The sequence below is a fragment of the Lissotriton helveticus genome, chromosome 5_1 (assembly GCF_964261635.1).
Source record: "Lissotriton helveticus chromosome 5_1, aLisHel1.1, whole genome shotgun sequence".
Lineage (NCBI taxonomy): Eukaryota > Metazoa > Chordata > Amphibia > Caudata > Salamandridae > Lissotriton > Lissotriton helveticus.
The window spans coordinates 1,406,446,747-1,406,461,922 of NC_136065.1; the positions used below are offsets into that span (position 1 = coordinate 1,406,446,747).

Sequence of the window (15,176 nt, forward strand, 5' to 3'; positions counted from 1 at the left end):
TAGAAATATTTCAATTTCCAAGATTAGTCGTCAAGTTTGAATCAGATTGACACTGAGGAGCACTAATGACTGTCCTTCCCCCATCTGTGCTGCTGCCTGAGAAAAACAACATACATTATCTAGTTACCTAAGACACTTGAATAGCATTACACTGTGATGTTTATGCCCCTTAAATGTCAAGCTAAAACAGCTAGATAAATAAACAAAATGATCACAGCTGGCTCAAGGGCAAGCACCTTTTTGTGGAAGCACAACACTTCTGTCAAATCAAAAAAATCGTACCCCTGGCTCGCAACGTGGGTGGAGTCAAAGCATTTCTCTGCTGAGGTAGTGATGCTGGCATAATTGTTTAGCGACAGCTGCGCTATCAATCCAAACCATCATACAAATCAGGACTGGGAAGAGTACTCACGTCACGACAAGAAACATATTTAGAACATGAAACATATTTAGAGCTCTGCTATTGTAGTAGTCGGAGGTAAAGTCCATTGGCCAAGATTTGTTGTAGAAGATGAATCTGTGAAACTTAAAAAAAATGACTTTGTGTATTGGAATCTACTGCTCATGTAGAGCGCTCTAATGCCTTCGCATCCACGTTGTATGAGAACGCCTAAGGATTGTGTATTGTCCCAAATAGCGCATACCTGTATAAATTGTTGTTTACATCAGTGTGACTCATACACCCCACTACATTCTCGCAAAATACGGGTCCGCGGGTCATCCTGGGAAAATACTACCATTGACGGGCTCGAGTTACTGAACACGGCAAAAACGAAAGAGATTGGTTTAAGTGGTGCAGCGTTTACTTATGTAAATTGCAGCGTCAGCTGACGACCGCCGGTGTTTACCCGCAGCATTCTCCCTCCTTTTAGACGGCTCCGGGACGGGAGTAAAGGTGGGAGATGCAGCCGGAAACGAGGAAACGGGGTCCCTCTACCTCCCTTCTCTCGCACTGAGGATCGCTTTTGTTGGCACTTTTTTGGACCCCGGAACGTGTGCACATGGGCTGCAAGCAAAGAGCGAGGAACTCGTACCATCCAGCCCCTCGAGTGGAGTCGCTGCAGGGAGAGGCTCTACTCACAGTTACACTCCGATTTAGCTCAGCCTCTGGAGAACTGTGCACCGCAGCTGCCTTCCACGTCAAGCAGGATACGGCGAGGAGAGACTCCTGCCACCGAGCAAGGCGCCGGCAACTGTAAGTATACATGGCTAGTGCCAAGAAACAGTGCTGTGAAAAGCGTAAAATTAAGGGTTCATGCTCAGAAACGCCGTCGCGTTCCCAGCACAGACCCTTCGTGCCTCCCATTGAGACGCACGTGTCGTGAGATCTACTGTCAGGCTTCCGTTGTCGCACATGTGTACTGTATTCTCTTCACGGGGATAAGGCAGCAACTTGCTGCTATAATGTAAAGCCAGCCGTCTGGTAACTTGGAGCTTTATGACTGAGACATTGTTTAAAGAGCATTGCCTTTAGATACTTTGAAGTAATATACGGGCAACAGGTACAGTGCTAGCTTGCTATAATGTTCTTAACTGTACGTATACATACTGTGTACAATAATTATGTATGGGGAGGAAAATTGTGTAATTCATATTTTGCTACTGCACAGGTTTCCTATTTGTTTCTATGGTGACCATTGTACAACGCTTTCCCACCCCTTGCCAGGACCCTAGATGTTCAAGTGGACCCTTACTACTTCTGTGGCACGGGGATGTGAGAAGGGTGTGGGCTGATGTGTTATCTACAGTTGTTGAGTTTTGGTGTCGTGCATATGTCAGAATGCTCGTATTTATTTTCTTTGGGAGTATATTTCACAGTTTGCATGTTTTACTGATATGGTGATTCCACCTATGTAGTTTTGTGGAAATAGGGCCATTACCAGGAGTGGGACCAGCTCGGTCTGAGGTTTTCACTTTGGTTGTACAAACAGTCTGAATTGTAATAAGGTTGGTACCCCACCATGTACCATCCACTGTGCATTGAAAAGGACTTTGAAGCATATCATTCTACCAACTGGTAACTAGTGTAATGCCTTGAGAGCAGGGGTAGTGTGTTCAAGATGGATGTGCGCTCCATTCTTTGAAGAGCTTGCTAATACATTTTGTAGAGAATCCAATGTACGCCGCATAGTCTTGAAGTGACAGCAGTGTGGCAAGTGATGAATGTATCCTGTGTGAGAGCCTCCACATATGTGAAGATACATCATAGTATTTTCCAAATGCAAATGAATCTCTCATCACTTTGTTAGCTCTATATTGAAGTGAGAGGCTGGAGTCAATGATTACAAGAAGAAGTGTTCCTTCTCTTGTGTGGAAGTAGGGACGCAACACACTAAGTTTCGTGATGTTTATTTATTTGAGTACAACTTAAACACCTCAACAAGCTAGTGCATCCTATCTTCACTGAGTCAGCTCACCAAGTGAAAGCAGTTCTCTCTCTACTTTCTAAGAACCCTTTGCTCCCTAAGGAATATGCCGGGTACCAGCATTCGCAGCATTCTACCTGGAGTTCCACAATATCACATTTTGTTATTATTGGTTGCTTTCCCAGTTTCAGGGCCAGGAGGACTAGCGTTATAACGTTGCCAATATCCATGGGTGAGTAGTCCAGTTTTAAACTTTGAGATGTGTCTCTAGCATCCATTGTTCCACTGCCTTATTTGTTGAGTCCTGATGTCTTGACATCTGATGGACATTCCAGTTTAAAATCGTCTGGAAGTCATTGGAATAATTCTATTGAATAAGGTTGAGGTCATTCTCAAGATCCGGGGGTGAGGGGGGCTAGAGAAACATTAGACAATTGATGACTCTTCTGCAATGCCTACTCACTGGTGAAAGTGAAGAGTTGTAAGGAGGTTGTGAGAACTTTTTATCCAGTTGAAAGCTGAGCCCTGGAGCACGGGGTTTGGGCTAGTAGTTGGTGGTGTACTGTGCTATGTGCTCAGGACAGGCTGAGTGCTGTGTTAACTGCATTGGTGTCTACCGGGTTCTTGAGATTGTCCCTGAGATAGATTTATCATGATTCAGTGCTTCTTTTAGGTGTGAATCCGTGCCGACTATCTAACTGTAACCTGGTTTATTCTATGAAGGTTGAGATCTGGGACAAACTGCCTCATCAATGAGTTTACCAGGTGGGAGGGCCCTGGAGGTAATCCTTTGGTATTGTTCTGTAGTTTGCAGATTTAGCCAGGTGGAGTCCGTAATTCTTTAATCTTAATTTAATGCATTTTAGAGTAAATAGGACACCACTGCTGGTGCGATAGAAAGCATGTTCAAATGGTTCTATGTTCTTCCACCTTGAAATCTGCAACCATTGCTGTTTTTGTAAACTTCTGAACTCTGTGAAGGGAAATTGCAAGTCATTCTTGTTTTTTTGCATATATAACTGTATCCATGTGCGTGCAGCTCCGCATCCCAGCAGCCGCACACGTTGATTGCAGGCCATGTTTGAATTGGCATCTCTGACTGGTTACACCCTTATATTTCGCTTTCGGTGGCCCACTGTGCCTTTGGGTGGGAGGCAAGCTTAGAGATGTCGGGCTTTTCAAACCCAGGTTTACTGCTGCCTTGTCAGAGAAAGTATATCGCCAGTAATTAACCATATATTGTAAGTTTCCATCCCAGGCATAGAAATCTCATAGCATGGCTGGCAAGCCTCCACTTCCCACTGCAGTGCTTTGGACAACATGGCGCATCTTAATCGTCATTTTCTTGCAGTGGGAAAATAGAGCAATATGTAAGTTGTACCATCCACTCGAGTGCACGAGTATGTTGGGGCTTTCAAGATAGGAATATTTCTAGGGCATATATGGAATCAGTATATCAGGGCGCTATCGAATGGCCGGGGTCCAAGCCTCCAGTCTTCAGGTTACACTTGAAGTTCAGAAAGAAATGCTTACCTCACGTCACTACTATATGAGTATAGTAACCCTTTATCATAGTGTAGTGCCCTGAAGTGGCTTAAAGTGGGCATGCCAGTCTATGCAAAGCACCGGCGAGGGCACCTCCCCCAGCACACTTACGTGAAAGAAAAGGAAACACGTGGGGCGTTAGTGGCGGCCACAAGTCATCAGGGCAGGCGCCTGCTGAGAGGTGTCCCCTCAGCCACCTGATGCCGCGGGAGATCTGAGGCAAATGGCTCTCATTAACATGTCCATTCGAGCCCGCGGTGCCCTGTGAGTTAACCAATGTTTGGCCTCATTTGCATGATACAAGAAGAAAAGGCAGCTGTGTCCCAGCGCGAGCTGCCTCGAGAGGTGTCCCCCTCGAGAACGGTTAGCTGGCGGGCTTTACAAGCACGGTAACACAAGGGCACGAGAGCGCGCGGGGGCAGTGGCAAACAGGCCCAGAGGAGGATGTAAACAGCAGGCCCTTCCAAGCACATGAATGAAACCAAACAGTAACTCACTCTCCGACTTGATACAGTCGCCACCAGTGCTGGCCATGGACGGGAGCGGGAGGAGAACAGAGGCCCCATTCACACCCACAGAATGGTGAATCACTGGTAAAAAGGTCGCACGGTTTACTGTATGCACACAATAGATCACTGATTACAGCCATTAATTCGCATCATTGTTGTATCCATGAGCCCTCTGTTGTGACACGCATAGCCATAAGAACATGTCACATTCGTGCAAATAATTTAGCATCAACCACTAATAAGAGTTGCTGTCCCAAAATACAATATAATTTTTTTTTTAAATGATTAGTAATTTTCTTTTTAGGACAGTTTTATTTGCTAGCCTATATACATTTGGTAAAATGTCCTGCAAATAGTCAGGCAGCACACGAAATCCCGTATTCTACAAAGGACCAACAGACATAAACTTGTATTATTGTGTTCTTATTATCAGGAGGTAATTTATGACAAAATCCTATACTCCTGCAGAGTGCATCTAATGCATGCAAAAATGATGAATGCAGAAATAAACTGGGCATTTTAATTATAGAGGGAACTGAATACTGGTGTGATTTATCTGAATCCTATTTGTTATTTACTAGTGCCATTTACTGGGTTCCAAACCTCAGCCTACTTTTCATCCCCTCTTAGGTATATCCTCATGTCCTTACAATTATCACAATAGACATATTTCTTTTTTATCCTCCGTCCACTAGTCTATTTACTAACTTGAAGGCACATTAGCACTGTACATAGTGAGTGTTGTCTTTTCTAGGTGTAGGTAAACAAGAAAACGGCATAGATGTATACAGGTTAGGATAACTTTAATCAGTGGTTGAAGCTTTAGAATCTTATGTGGATATAAATTCAGTCATCTTCCATACAAATATAAACAAAAAATGAGTATCTCCATGGAGCAGGTTTGTTCATAATAAGATGGGTGTGAGGTTTGGGTAGGTGGAAGGGGTGGTTGAACGAGTCGATGGTGGAGTGGGCTTAGCTGAAGCAGAGCGGCCTTCCAATGGATGAGCAGAAGTGAGGCCAGTTACACTTAGGTTCTACTGATGTGTGTCCTGTAAATGAAAGCACAGTCTCAACTGGCAACAACATTAACCCGCTCAAAGGTTGTCTCACACTCATTCAGGACGGATGTCAAAAGTGTATCTGAATGTCACAAAAACTGAGTTTATCCACCAGAACAATAGCCTTGAAAAAGTAAAAGTCGAGGAATTGGCACTGACATAAACCTGGATGCATTTGCACCCCTTTTCACAGAAAATACTGAATCGACTCAAAACAATCTAGGCTGTATGGTACCAGCAATACAGCCTCTTCAAAATGAACAGCTTGTCTGCCATTAATAGGTACATAATCTCTTCTCAATCCCATGGGCTGTACACATTGAGCGCCACCGCCAATTCTACAATATTGAGAAATCTTCCATCTCCACCTCCATCACTTATGTACAGCACGTTGTTTCCTCCTAGTTTAGCTTGTGCTTTAGAGAAACCTATAATTCAGATATACATAATTCTTGTAGTTTGCTGGGAAGATTTTGGTCAAGGTTGACATGGCTCTTCTGTATGTCAGTGTTCGGGAGGGGGCCTTGGAAAAAAGATGGATGCTTGTGTGGTAAACTGAGGTAAGAAATGTGGGTGGTTCTTTTAAATTTAATTGTAGGTGGCTTTGAGAGGATTTCCACCAACAGTTGTGAGGCCAGTTAAGCCTTTTATTTGTTAATATTGGTCTATTGATATGATGGAGCTAGTGATTGGGGCAAATGAAGACATTATTAAAATAATTGAATAAGGTCCAGGCTTGTCATTTAAATTAGGTGTTGATGCCTGTATACCTCTGTTTGAATGGGGCGGTTTGTGCTTGAGAAGCATAGTATTCCAGGCCTCTAAGATGAAGTGGCATGTGCCTATACGGTGTAATATCTAATGCTGTGGCCACTGGTTGAGCAGCAGATATCCTCACTAGGGAATTCTGGGGTAAGCAAAGAACATGATGGAGGACTAGTAGTGGAATGAAGTCTCAGTAGGAAACATTCACATGAATGCCTGTGACAAGCCTTAAACATTTAGGCACTGGCACTGTGGAATTCATTCATTCAGATAGCTATTATGGTTATTTTTGGAAATGCTGGTTATGTGGGATTCTAATGGAGTTACATGTGGCAGATGTGGAGTAGGATGAGCAACGTGGAAATATTGCTTAGGATTTCCCAATGCAGTATCTCTCGTAGAGGAGGGTCTCTTCTATATTTTAAATAGCTGTTTATTGTAAAATTGTGACAGCATACAGGTACAACATATCAGTAGCAGCAACAAGCACTAAGGGAGTAAAATATCTCATTTTTCATATGCTGGTATTCTCCTGTCTCAGAAAGCGGAATAAATAGAGTCATTCATTACATAACCACCTTATGAAGAGCACAAGATCATACCCTTTAGCAGTATCCACAGTGCCTTTGCTATTTTCCTCTGCCACCATACAGAGTGAGGTTTATTATAAATGTGATGTGTTCACTTTGAAGAGACGCCTAGATTCTTAAAGTACTGCCTGAGAAAGAGGAGTTGAAGGTTTGGTGTTAGTAGAAGCTGGGGGTTTACAGATGGATGCGCTCTGTACTGTGTAGTGCCCCATGTCTCCCGAGTTTGTTCAAATCACCCGACCGCCAGGCCGCTTAGATCAGAAGCTCCTATGTCAGACAGGGAAGCAGCCTTACTAGCCGCCACCTATGACTCCTCCACTACGGAGTCACCCAAATCCAAAATCCAAGTCATCACAGGTCACCGGAAAGACCTACCCATCGTCAAAACACAGAGATTACCAGTCCTCACCGCTATACCTAGAGAGACTAAAGAGGGAACCACCAGCAATCAGGAGAAATTCACCAACTGCCTCCTAATCAACTGCAGATCGGCCTCACTACACGCAACGGACTTAGCCGAAGCCATCCTCACACATGACATTGGCGTTGCGTTCCTCACGGAGACTTGGCTTAATAAGACATCCTCTCCCTGCCTAGACATGCTGGTTCCACCCGGCTTCACCCTCATCTCCAAAGATAGGATTAAACAACGAGGAGGTGGGGTCGCTATCATCCACAAGGACAGCTGGAGCATCACAGAAACCTCCTCCTTCGAGTATGACTCCTTTGAATGCCTATCCACCGTCATCAAGACAAAAGACAACGACTCTCTACTGTGCCACCTACTCTATCACCCCCCCGGGCAGAAACAACGAGTTTGGAGAACAACTATCAAACCTGATTGCACAAGACACACTTGGCGACTCCAAAAACTTAATTCTTGGTGATCTGAACATCCGATGGAATGAGACTCATAACCCTCTAATCAAATCGCTATCCAGCCTCCTTGATGAGAACAACCTCACCCAACACTGTACTGAGGAGACTCATTACAAAGGAGCCACATTGGATGCCATCATTGCCCAAAAGAATTCTATCACGGTCAACCACATACTACCAGTTGACTGGTCAGATCACCACATGATCTTATTCCACATCAATCATCCCATCATCTCGCTTAAACCTCCGCAAGACCCCCCTAAATGGTCGAGAAACCTCTCCCAAGTACCCCAAGACATCCTGGAAGGTCAACTAAGCGCACTTCTTCCAAATAACACAATGCACCTTTCGACCAACGACCTTGTCGACCACTATAACTCGGGGGTAGTCTCCATACTTGACAATCTAGCTCCTCTAAAACTCAAAAGAAGCCGAGCCACTCCATCCAGAACCTGGTTCACTGCGGACCTCAACGCAGAAAGAAGAAACCTGAGAACCAAAGAAAGAAAGTGGAGAAACAACCCAACCGCCATTCTCCGCCTTCAACTAAAATCAGCCCGTAGGAAGTACAACAACCATATCAAAAACAAGAAATCCAGCTTCTTCCGCGAGGCATTGGTCAAATCCAAAAACAGACCCAAAGAACTCTACAACATAATCAGACAACAAACAACAAAGCCCCTGCCCTCAACCCTACAGGCTTCCAAAGAACTCTGTGACAACTTTGCCAACTTCTTCAACGATAAAGTCCTAAAAATCGAACTATCTCTAGACATCAACAACCCACACCTCCAGAAGAGCTACTCGGCCACCCCAGTGGCACTCCCATCCGACTCCTTTCCCTCCCCCTGGCTAAGCTTTCGCCCTGTCCAGGAAACTGAGATAATCGCGCTGATCTCGACCTCCAAACCTTCAGCACACATTTCAGACCCCATTCCCCCATCTTTAATCAAAAAAATGAAGCTTACCTTAGCGCCCATCTGGGGAAGAATCATAAACAGCTCCTTACAAAGCGGTGTGGTCCCCGACTGTCTAAAAATGGGACAAGTCACTCCTCTTCTGAAAAAACCCGGTCTCGACTCAACTGACTTGAACAATTTCAGACCGATATTCAACCTGCCTTTACTCTCGAAAACACTTGAACGCTGTGTACTCCTGCAACTGACGCAACATCTGGACAACATCAATCTCCTGGACCCCCTCCAATCTGGCTTCAGACAAGGCCGCCGCACTGAAACCGCGATGCTGAACATCATAGACGACATCCATGGATCTCTTGACGCTGACAAGTGCTGCCTCCTCATACTCCTTGATCTCTCAGCAGCGTTCGACACGGTGGACCACAAGCTCCTCATCACGACTCTTCAAGAAAGAGCCGCCTTGGTGAGGTAGTTCTCAAGTGGTTTTCCTCCTTTTTACATAACCGTTCGCAACTAATAAAAATCAAGAACTTCACCTCCGATACCCAGCAAGTCAACAAGGGTGTCCCTCAAGGATCAGTGCTCTCCCCCCAGCTCTTTAACATCTACATGGAACCACTCGCCAAGTTACTCAGGAACGCCAACATCCACTTCCACCTCTACGCGGATGACACGCAGATTTACCTGGAAACCTCCTCTCTGAAAGACATCCACAGACTCAACGATGTCCTAAATGAAGTTCAAGACTGGCTGACAAAGAATCACCTGAAACTCAACCCTGATAAGACAGAAACACTCCTCATCTCAAACAAAGAAGATAACCCTCAAATCACCGAGTGGCTAAAGTCGATCGATGCTCTCAAAGGTAACCTCACGCTAGCCGACTCCGTTAAATCCCTGGGCTTCACCCTAGACCCCAAACTAACCCTGACAAACCACATTAAGAACTCGGCGAAAAGCGCATTCTTCAACCTCAGACTTTTGAACAAAATTAAACCTTACATTCCCAACAAGGACCTCAAACTAGCCACGCAATCTCTAGTTCTATCAAGACTGGACTATGGGAACTCAATCCTAACAGGCATCCCCAAATCGCACCTGGCACCACTAAAAACAACACTTCACGCGGCAGCGAGAATGATCACAGGCTGCAAAAAATATGACCACATCTGCCCGGCACTCAAAGAACTCGAATGGCTCCCTGCGGAAATGCGAAGTACCTTCAGAACGGCCTGCCTAACCCACAAGGCCCTCCACACCGGCAAACCGGAATACCTGGCTAACAAGCTCAAAAAAGCAGGTCAAGCCAGAAATTTGAGAAGCTCTAATTCCTTGCTGCTCATCCTACCAAAAACCAGAAGGAAGAGAACTGCGGACTGCTCTTTCTCAGGAAATGCCCCCAAAATATGGAACGCCATCCCCCCGCACATCAGAACTATACCGTCCTATGCAGAATTCAAGAGCCAACTTAAATCCTTGTGCCTTATCCTCTCCCTTGGTTGTGGATAACTTGGAGCTGCAAACGTCTCAGAATCCATGCGGTAATGCTGAATCCAGTACCAAGAAGCCCTGCTGTCCGAACTTTTCTTCTTTCCAAATTATCTCTCGCTGATTGCTTTTATTGGGTTTGTTTCATGTTGTTCTCTTTTTCATGCCCTCTACTGTGAAGCGCTCTGATACCTTCGGGTCTTGTTAGCGCTATAGAAAACTTCTAAATAAATAAATAATAAATACGTTTGTTTTCCATTACTTCCTGGTTTTCGAGGCAGACCGATTTGTAAGTCAGACAGGCCATCTCGAGATGCATCATGTTTGGATTGGGTGTCAGGCTAATGAAGTAAAGATCAAAGTGCTGTGATTGACACAGTGTAAGCCTGAAAGTGGCCTGGCACCTCTGTGTGGAATTGTTCACAGCGGTGCAAGCTGGGTTTTTGGAATGGTCTTCAGGTAGGCATTCCCATAGACTATCCTGGGAAGGACAAGTCCCAGCAACACTACCTGCAGGTATGATTCTGGGATGGTGCTCTTCATGCTGTGTAGTAGAGGAGTTATAATTGAGCTTCTTATGGCAATTTTAAGACACGGTTGTCGGGTATCAGTGCACTTTGTTGCACACTAAAAAGCCTCTGGATCTTTTGCAATGTACCAGTGGCTGGAATTGGCCTTCAGCTATTTCATCTGCCATACAGGTTTGGGAAAGGAGTTCAAGCCAGTACAAGAAGAGAACATTATTTTGTATTATGAGCTTAGTGTGAATCAGACCTATCAAAGGCTAGTTCAGTTGCCTGCTTAGAATACATGGCTATGTTTGCACACTTTGGAGACCGACATCAATATTCCGATACAAATTAGTTGTTGCCTTGTGCTTTCGTTTGTTTGGCACATTTTTGTAGCTATATATGGTGTTAAAGAACAAGTGTATTTCGTTTTGAAATGTGTTACAGTTGCATCTGATTGGTTAAAACCTCGGAATAATTTGTCGTTGTCTGTACTTTTCATGTTTTAGAGTATATTTGACCCCTTTGTCCCTCTCTTGTTTTTTATCACGTGCCAGGGTGATATTTTAGGCATATGGTATCATTGCAAAATGTACCCGCTGAGTCACCATGAGACGTTTCCCTGAATGATTCACAAGTGAATGTTGTAGTAAATGTCCAGTATTGTTGGCACATGCATTATTTCGAGACTTGGAAAAACACCAATTGAATACAGACAGCATGATCGACATGGGGCCTCTCTTTACATTTGCTTATATATAGTAAAGTAGCGAACCTTTACATTTGCATTACATTTACAACTTTTATATTTGTTTATATATAGCAAAGCAAGGAACCTTTACATTTGTAACATTTGCAACATTATATTTGTTCATATCGCTAGCAAAGTATGGTACAAGCTCGTGGTGAGCACTAAAAGGCAGTGTTCATAATCCCAGGTCACCAATAAGGACAGGCCGAAAGTGCACATGTGAGATACAGGTCAACAATATAACACGAGTAACCTATTCAGCATCACTGTCCTGCGACTAGTGAGACCACATGCCACACATACACATGTTATACCTGGAAGAACATATTAAAAAGATATGAAGAGCAATTTAAAATGTGTCAACATTGTGTATGTTTGCAAAATATTTGAAGTTGAAGTTAATGTGTCATTACAAGTGTATCCTAAAACCAGATTTCAGGTTTGGAACATGCTTTAGAGATGAGAGATTTAATAAATAAGTCAGCAAATAGTCTGTTAAAGTTCTTCCATTTTATGCCAATCTAGATCGTTGCTTCCCCAGAAGGTCCTTCTTGCAGTCTTTCCAGCGAACAGAACATCAGACTTAGGGCAGATATTCTCCCAATAGACCACCGATTGAATTAACAGGTCTCATAATTAACCAGCTAGAATTTACCAGCAATTAAGAGTCAGTGTCTTCTTTTATGCAAAAACAAGATGCAATTGCATCCTCCTAGGTTCAAATATCCCAAATCCATCTAGAATGTGAGCTCAAGATACTCTTTAAAGTGAATGTTTGTTCCCTGAATTCCCCCAAAAGCAATGACTGTATCACAGATATAGTTCATGCTATGATCCCCTTGGGATTACATTCTAATAGTGCATGTCTTCAAGTGAACTGCATTGCAAGGGTATGGGTTACTCTATTCAGATACTGTGAGAGGAGGCTCACCCAGTTAATATAGTTAATGAATTGACCCAATATTTTGCAATTTTAGAATTCAGCGGAAGGTTTTATGTGAGACTAATTTAAAAAGTATTAGAAGAGAATAGATGAAGGTGACTCGTTTTGGAATGATTCCATTGATAGTTTATAAGGTATATTGGGGAGCTATTTTAAAGGGTGCGTTTTGCACAAAATCAGAACATTTACAATTGAGTGCTATATTTTAATGGGGCATTATGCAGAGTGTTCATCAACAATTAATAGTTGGTACTATAGTGCGGTCTTCTGCATCCAATTGATTAAAGCATTAAGGTCATGTCATGTGCAGTGGAATACCTAACACATACATCTCTGCACGAAATTGGACATCTTCACCTTGGGTATTGGCTGGTTCATTGTATGGAGATTTATCTAACGTAACAATCATGAAACTGTGCTAAGGATCAAGCCTTCCAGGGCCTACGGTGCACACCTCTATGTAGTTGAAAAGAAAGGCAGATTTGGAAGTACGCGTATTGAAAAGAGAGACTTTAAATATTCTTCAAATCACTTGTGTCTACCTTTTCTACATATTACTTTTCTGGAGAATTTTAAAGCTATGCTCTTAAGTTAAACCTAACTGTGCAATTAATATTCCTGAACCAGCTGACTTAGAGAGGCAGATGAATTGCTCAGTACAATGCCTATCAGGATCTGCCTCTTCATATTGTGGACTGATGACATTTTCAGTACACAGTAATTCCGGGGAAGCTCGTTCGCAATGGCGGAGGAGCGTAGCGCTACTGGCAGAGCCAGCAGCTAAAATAGATAGCAATATTTGATTATTTTTTTATTTTTAAGCAGCTGGTTCAGCTACCGTGTACAAGGAGGATCGGGGCCGGGGCATGGGAGGGGGTAGCAGGAGTGCTATGTGCACTCTCTAAGTGTGCATATGTGTTTGACTGGCCATCTCAGGCCAACCAAAACACACATGCACACTTAGGTTTCTCCAGCAGCCGGGCTGGAGAAACCCCACAGACGCCCTGACCTGAGCATCTTTTCTGCCTGTTCAGGCAAATCCCTGCTCTGGATTGGACAGGGAGCCTGATGCAGCCCCAGCGTCTATGGGACATGGAAGAGGAAGCACACGGCATGACGCCCACCACACTCCAACCCCTACGTGCCCCCTTCCCCGCTCCACTACCTTTTGAATGTGGTGGCTGTCACTGCTGTAATGGATTGCTTGCTTATTGCAAATGAAAAATTTGATGCACGCTCTAAGGTGCACTAAGTGTAAGAGGGGGAATCCCTCTCAGAGCATTAATTTGCAATTAGCAGGAAACGCCTCATGAGATCCCAGCAGGGATTTCAGGCTGTTGGTTAAATTACATGTCAGCTCTGCACACGTTCGAAAACCTAGTTGGCTGCTGCAGGTCTCCATCGGTAACAGCCTGAAAACCCTGTCGGGATCTCATGAGGCATTCCCTGCTAATTGCAAATGAATGCTCTGAGAGGGAATCCCCCTCTCACACTTAGAGCACCTTAGAGCATGCATCACATTTTTTGGTCTAATACTACACTTACGTTTAGAGCCCATACTTTCACTTTAAGATCCTGAGGAAAGCCAGTACATACACAAGGCCTGGCTGAAATGTGTAGACAGTCTGTTGGATGTAGGAGTTTGTAATCTTTACTCCACCCACATCCACCGCCTTGCTTTTACTACTGCCAGTGGCCCAAACATTAAAATAAACCCCTGTGGGTAATGGCACCACTGTACAGTTTTTAACTATCACTTTCACACCACCTCACTGCACACTCAGTTAAATATCGGCTCCTCTGTAAACAGGCATTGTAGCACACCAGGGACACACTCGGTGTCACCATGTGGGCCCGATGATGAAGAATGCCACCAACTAGGTTGGTGAGTGAGGGCATCATAAAAAAGAAAAAATATATTTCTTTTTACCTTAAACATACAGCCCCTCTTTATCACGTACACTGAAACTAGTTCTTCTTGATGATACATATATAATGTGGGGATGAGGACTAGTTATCTAATACTCCCTCTCCTCTTGATAATTGAATAGTTATAATTTTTATCTCATTGCTTGTGTTATGCAGCTGACGAATACACGACTGCACAAACCTCAAAGTTCATCCTGATTTCGTGGTGAAGTTGACAGGCAATGGGAATTGGAGACATCAACCATTTGTACCATGCTAGGAGCTACAGCGATAAACAAGCATTGGCAAAGCCAATCTTTTTTTAAATTGAAGCCATGTTGCGTAACAGCTCAGCTGCAGTGCAACATGTACAAAAACATTAACAAAGCCAATAGATTTTGTATAGGCAAAACATATTGGTTTGCCAATTGTTTATCTTTCACGGCGAACCGGCTTGTGTAGGAAGATACAGCATAGGAAGAGAAAGTATGGCAAATCACTTCCCATCCTTCCTGACCCTCGAGCCACCCCTAACCTGTACCAGCATTAAGCACTGCTTCTCACACAACCTGGACTTCTTGAGGTGGTGGGGCGATGGGAGGGAAACATATGGGCCTCTGCGCAGCACTCCAATACCTTCATGTTGAGTTCTCACTATGTGAACCTGCAATAAACAATATAGAAAGGGTTAAAGAGAAAGGGGGTGCCGAAAAGTAAAAAATGAGGGTGAAAGAGAGGGACTTCAGAGACATGCACTGAATAAAAGTGTTTTTAAAAAAAAGTAAAATACGAGTAACTGCAGTGGAAGGACTCTGACCACCAGAAGCAGTACTTGGTCGAGGCTCCACGGCAGGACGAAGACTCGCAGCCCAGGAGGAAGACAGAGGCATGTAGGAGTCGCTGACCAATAGGAAACAAGGTATGTAAAGTGGCGTGTAAACC

The 15,176-nt window shown here is 44.0% G+C and overlaps 1 protein-coding gene across 1 annotated transcript in view; it reads left to right on the forward strand.

The window, feature by feature from the left end:
- The first annotated feature begins 870 nt into the window (after positions 1–870).
- The window catches only part of DENND2C (DENN domain containing 2C), a 354,222-nt gene continuing 339,916 nt past the window's right edge, over positions 871–15,176 (forward strand). Inside the window, exon 1 of the mRNA XM_078644389.1 lies at positions 871–1,195. The gene's annotated coding sequence lies outside the window, so the exon portion shown is untranslated. The remainder of the gene's footprint in view (positions 1,196–15,176) is intronic.